The sequence below is a fragment of the Rhipicephalus microplus genome, chromosome 6 (assembly GCF_043290135.1).
Source record: "Rhipicephalus microplus isolate Deutch F79 chromosome 6, USDA_Rmic, whole genome shotgun sequence".
Taxonomy (NCBI): domain Eukaryota; kingdom Metazoa; phylum Arthropoda; class Arachnida; order Ixodida; family Ixodidae; genus Rhipicephalus; species Rhipicephalus microplus.
The window spans coordinates 9141014-9147137 of NC_134705.1; the positions used below are offsets into that span (position 1 = coordinate 9141014).

General features: G+C 42.6%; 1 protein-coding gene across 5 annotated transcripts in view; it reads right to left on the reverse strand.

Moving 5' to 3' along the window:
- LOC119168738 (Kv channel-interacting protein 4) overlaps positions 1–6124 on the reverse strand; it is an 850622-nt gene that overhangs the window by 128197 nt on the left and 716301 nt on the right. The window lies entirely within an intron of this gene.

Genomic DNA, 6124 nt, shown 5'->3' on the forward strand with positions numbered 1-6124 from the left:
AGGAATGCCTAGATCGCAACGGGGTGGTTTTTGTGGGGTTAAAGAAGATCTACAGCACACTCGGTGTACACCGGACCAAACCCGGGCAATCGCAGTGGTGGTCTTATTAGATAGCTTCGCACATGCCCCACTCCGCGACTGAGTTGAGTAGGTGGAAGCTCGGACCATCCAACGAGAGTCCGAGACTCTCAGTCGGGGATGAGGTCTGCATACGGGTAGACGCTGAGCGCTCGGGGATCGGCTAGGGCCATAAGAGTCCGCAATGCTGTATGTCATTTCATGTTCTATGACTTCTGCTCGGTCATTGTGTTTGTTATTTTAGTGGAGACCTTGTGTCGAAGTTTCAGTTTTTATTTTGTTTTGTTTTGGCTTGTACACTTGTTTTATTTTGTTTATTGTGTTTTGAAATGAGGCAGGCAGTTCACTCGGTTATTGTGGTTTTGTGTTGCTCGTGGTATCTGATGTTGATCACTGAGTGAGTGGTACCACCTGGGATAAATTAACACCTAATGATTGGGCAAGAACATAGAGTCAGTGAATGGGAAGTTACCTAGACCTCGCCACGTGTCGGAGAGAGGGTGCGAGGGAGACTGGTCTGGGAAACGGTAAGGTTGATGTAGACAAAATATATGACTGGCAGCTGTGAACCAAGTCAGGTAGGTTATGCGAGGTGGTTGGTCGAGATACATCAATAGACACTGCGCAACACGTGATGAGATGAGACGAGTAAAGATAGCAGACAAGCTACGGCATTTTCCCTACACAATAGTGTCGTGCCTCGATAAGAGGTGGGAAGGGCCGGCTTGTGGGAAGAGATGAAGCAGCCCCGATATCGACAAGGCGAGGTGGAACTTCAAAGTGAAAAGGGTTCACAGCATCTCCCCGCACGGAAGTGTCGCACCTCGCTACGAGGCAAGGAGCATCGTGATCGGTATTGATGTACAACACCCAATGTCACAGTTGCATAGGACAGCATATACGCTACTTTCTCAGCCCATCCGAACACGCGATTGGCGTTGAAGGTCCCTTTTCCTCACCGACAGGTGCAGCAGAGGCCGGGCAGGAGATGGTACGTGAGGGTAATTCAGTGTTGCTGCCTGTATGACCTATGGTCTCCCGCCATCCCGTTTTTCGTTTGGTTTGAGATGTTCGATAAGATCTTAAAATTTTGTGCATGTGTGGAATGAAAGCGTATTGAAATGTGTGTATCCTCCGTTCGGTTGTCCCGAGAGTGGACACTGCAGGCCAAGTGTGTGACGTGCTCGCATAGTATTGAACCTTCCACACACTTGACTGAACGTTGCGTTTTGTATACACACAAATATCCATGTGCATAGGTATTTGTATGAGGGTAATCAATTTATGTGCATAGATTGGTTACCCTCGATCCTTACTAGGTGGTCTGTAGGAGAGATGTAAGGATGGTAATTGTATGTTTCTAAGCTCTGGTTAGGCAGAAACATAACATTACTAGTTTAACCCTTCTGGTGCCACAATAACACAGACAACAAAGACTCTTTGCCATAAAATGACTTCAATAAGCCTCTTTTTATTTCTTTATAACTGTCTCATTAAACTTTTTCTATTCTCAGTATGCAAAAATTGACTTTAATTAAAGCAGACTAGTAGCCTGTAGGTTTTCATAACTGCGAAAAATCGCACTTAACTATCAGTACTCCTCAACAAGTGTCAGGCAGTATTTTTTTCTATTACCACATGTTCGTTATGAGATCAAACTCAGTCGCTCTAAGTCACTTGCACGCACTATACTTCTGCCTGAAGGACCTCACGAGATATATCTCAGTGCTCCTTTGAGCTTAACAAGTTGATTGTTCATAATATAGTGGAACTTTACGTGCGTGACCTGCACATTATGCAGTTTTATTTCTTATGAGACACTGGTCTTGATAACATAGATCTTTTTAACACAACGTATGTGCATATGCACCATGCCATGCATATGAAAACTTCGAGAAACAAACAAATGCAGAAGTACTTGTTCTTGGGCTCGTTAGTGCTTTCTAATAACCATATCGTACTGTGAAAAGACACAATGTAGACGCCGAACCACACACCACAAGTGTTTGTGGCGTGTGGTTTTGTGCCCGTTGTCTCGTTTCACTGTATATTTTATAAGCAAACACAAGCAGTTTTTGTTGCAAGATCTTCACTTTGTCCATTTGGTTGAACAACAAGGGTGAAAGAGCACAAGCACATGTGTTAACACAATTCAGCCACAAAGGAAGTGTTAATTCACTGAAATCTGTAAAAGAGAAAGCTCTGTGCTCTAAGCTGAAGGAACATATCAACAGGTTAGACAGCTCAGTAAGTTCCTCAGTTTTTTCACACGTAGTGGCATGTGTCTGTGGTCATCAATATGAATACTTATTGTCCTACTGAAGTTCTCTGTTGAAGATCGCAACTCACATGTTCAGCTCCTTAGTCATCTGTGTTCATGCAAGTTATCAAGTAGCCAGTTTTAGGGTGTATACATATGAAGGAATTTTGACCCTCATCTTTTACTTCCTATAGACTAAAAACCTTGATTCACACAATTATTGCACACTTAAGCTTCAAAAGTATATAATGGGGACAAAAAAAGGTGAATGTAAGACAGCCTGTTTGGCAGCATTGCGCTGATTAGTGGAGGTGGTCAGAAAAAGAATTCCACATGATTGCACAGCTGATCTTTATGCATAAATAACAGTAGTAATGTTTGATGGCACTCATAAGTACTCATATTTTCTCCCACTTATCGATACTAACTTGCATTCATACTCGGAACAACTGACTCTTATGTGTACTCAGTGACTTTCATACCCGGGTTTACTCATGCCCCTCATTATACTTGCGTTTTTGAAATGAGTGTGCTTACTCCTGACTTATGAGTGAGTGAACGCCGAGCTGTAACTGTCGCATCTTCTGTAAGTGAGAGAGCTATATACACAAGAATGTTTGTAAAGGATTCAATTAAACGAAATGAACTTTTTATTAGAAAAATATTTGCCTGTGTTCACGGACACGTCCTACCAAAACTAAATTATTTACATACGGTAAAGCAAAGTGCTAATTACTGGTATAACTCTTGTACCAGCTATTTGGCAATGAAAACAGACCCATTCTCTTTGCCATAAAATTAACAATGACAGAACTGTTTTTCTTTCATCTTAGGTGTGTGTTATTGAACTTTTGGTGTTCTCTGTACTATCAAAACAACAAAGGTTTTAACCAAAAACTCCGTGCCTTCGGGGCTCTGCAAATTGAAAAGATTTGCTATAAAGGAACACTTTTCCTTAAGAAGTATCAGGCATCTACTTCTTCCATTATATGCGCATCATGAGAGCATACTCAGTCACCTTATTAGGTTACTGGCATACACTATATCATCTGGCCTAAATGACCAGATGATATCCTCAGAAATGAAATATTGAAGTACAAAGTCTACATGCTTGATAAGGGGTGCCTGCGTGCTTTGTATAAGATGCCGTTTAAACCTTTCTGAGTCTAGTTTTGGTGAAAAACGCTTTTTTACATGATGTGTCATGCATCTGCACAGTGTCTTGTGTATCAAAGCTTGAAGACAAACATAATCACCTTTGGACAAATAGCTTCAGTCTGTCTTATTTAGTTGTGAAAAAAATTGTCCAAGTGCACACATATGCTGACATGGTTCGGCTATAGAGGTAATATTGGTATATTTAAATCTTTTCGAGAGAAAGCTATCCCCAAGAGTGACAGTGTTTCCCTTCTAGTCCTACGGCTGTTATACCTCAACCACCACAATATATGGCTGAACGTGTGCTTCACTTAATTAGGTGTACTTGTATGTGCTGGGCTTTGCTCAAATCCCAGGTGATCAATAACAAATGTGCATCACCACACAGAAGCTCCCCATTAAAATCACAAAGCACATGTAGAGCTGCTTAGTTATTAGCTTTCATGCAAATTATCAAGTAACCAAATTGAAAATACAGATGTATGAATTAAAGTTGCCTTGCTACTCTACATTACGATAGGCAGTGAGTCTTCATCTGCAAGAATATTGCGTTTGTCAGTTACACAGGAAAAATGAAATACAACGGGAATAAAAGAAAGAAAAAAGACAAAATAAAGGCAGCGAGCTGAACCAGGTTGAACTGAGTGAATAAAAGAAAGACAAAAGACAAAATAAAGGCAAGGAGCTGAACCAGGTTGAACTGAGTTGCTGCCCTACAGCCTAACGTTTGAAGGAAGTGGTCAGAAATGAATTGGTAAGCATGAGAGCACAACTGATGTGTGTGGACACACAATGGGGCTTATTATTGATGCACGGATGCTCGTGTATAGAGCTGTGTTGTTCAAAGATTTTCAAAAGCACTGTTTTAGCCCACACTGCAGATTACGCTTCAATTTTAGTACCATATAGGACACAACTTGGGAGCCTGTTTTATTGACTGAGAAAGCTAGAGGTGAAAAAGATGCTTTAAAATATTCATAATGACTTCATGAACACGCAAAAGCAACATGGAGCGCGATAAAGTGAGGAAGCGTGAGTTTTCAGTGAATGCTTCAACAGTGCTGCAAAGAAATTTAACCAATGCCTAAGCGTTGGTCCTTAGTTCGGCTCTTAGTTAACGCGCACGCTGCAATCCCCATTAGCAGCCATTGGCGTGTACATTGAGCACTAACTGTCAAGAAAGGCTCAACACTGTCGAAATTTGGGCTTGTTGGTGCATTGTGACAACAGAAAATAGCGCAAAGAAACGGGGACACAAGACGAGGACACACGGCACAGCGCCTGTGCCGTGTGTCCTCGTCTTGTGTCCGCGTTTCTTTGCGCTATTTTCTGTTGTCAAGAAAGGGTTGCTACGTTATACTCGCTGGGTGTAACATCCTTAGTTTTTGAAAGGTTCAGCGAGCGTTGGGCTATAGTGCCATCAATACAATGAACTAGTATATACCATGAATGAACTCGAGGTGATTAAAGGTGGGAAGTAGATACGAAGCGCAAGCCGTAAGAAAGTAAAAGCCGAATTCTGCTGTCTCACTTTCCCCGTTAGCAGACAATGGCATGTACATTGAGCAGTATCTGACAGGAAAAGGTTCTACGTTATACTCACTGGGCGTAACCTCCTTGGTTTTAGAAAGGTTTAGCGAGCGTTGGGCCGCAGTGCCATGAATACAGTGAACTAGTATATACCTTGAACTTGAGGTGGTTAAAGGTGGGAAGTAGACCCGAAGTGCAAGCCGTAAGAATGTGTGCATGTGCCACCTCTCGTTTAGTCCTTCGAATGTCCGCTGGATGGCGTTGCTTCTATGTGGGGAATATATGATGAAAAGATGCGAGATGGTGGTACTTGGAGTGTTGATTAGATGGACGAACGGACACTTAGACAGATGCATGAATGGACGCATGAACGGACACAGAGGTGGATGCATGGACAAACGCAGGGACGGATCGACGCACGAACAGACGCATGCACGGACGAGCGGATAAACGCATGGACGATCTCACAGACGGACGCATGGATTGACGGATGCAAGAACGAATGGATGGACAAATGCTTCACCCCACTCTCCATCATTCACTCCGTGGATATGCTGCCAATTTTTTTATGCTTACACAAAAGCTTGAGCAGTTGTTGAAGCTTGTTTCCCGGGGCTCTCATGCGATTGAGTCGGCCATAGCGTGAAATCAGGGTGGTACATTTATAATCCCTTCATCTAGCTGTGTTCCACTCAGTAGCTCTCTCGCTCGATCCCAAATCGAGCGCGGGCCGGGACGCTATTGTGTGCATGGCTGTGCCGGGCGTAGCGGTGACATCAGCTGATCGCGCCAGCCGCCTTGCTTCGCTTTGCTTTAAAGCAAAAAAAAAAATATCATGCATCAAAAAACCGCGGACTGCATTATGCAAAAACGTTACTGCTTTGTTGTCATCCTCTGATTCATTGAGAACGCAGATACAACTACTGTAGAGCACCGAACGTAAAACCGCGCTATGTCTGTCGCAGAAGCAGTAGAAAGCTGTCGTCTGCTAGAACGAAAATTGAAATAAAAAAAATTCAGAAAACAATAGGTTTTGGAAGTTGTTCTTTTGAGTAAGCTTTTATTATGTTTTAAATTATTTTGTACTTATAACATACA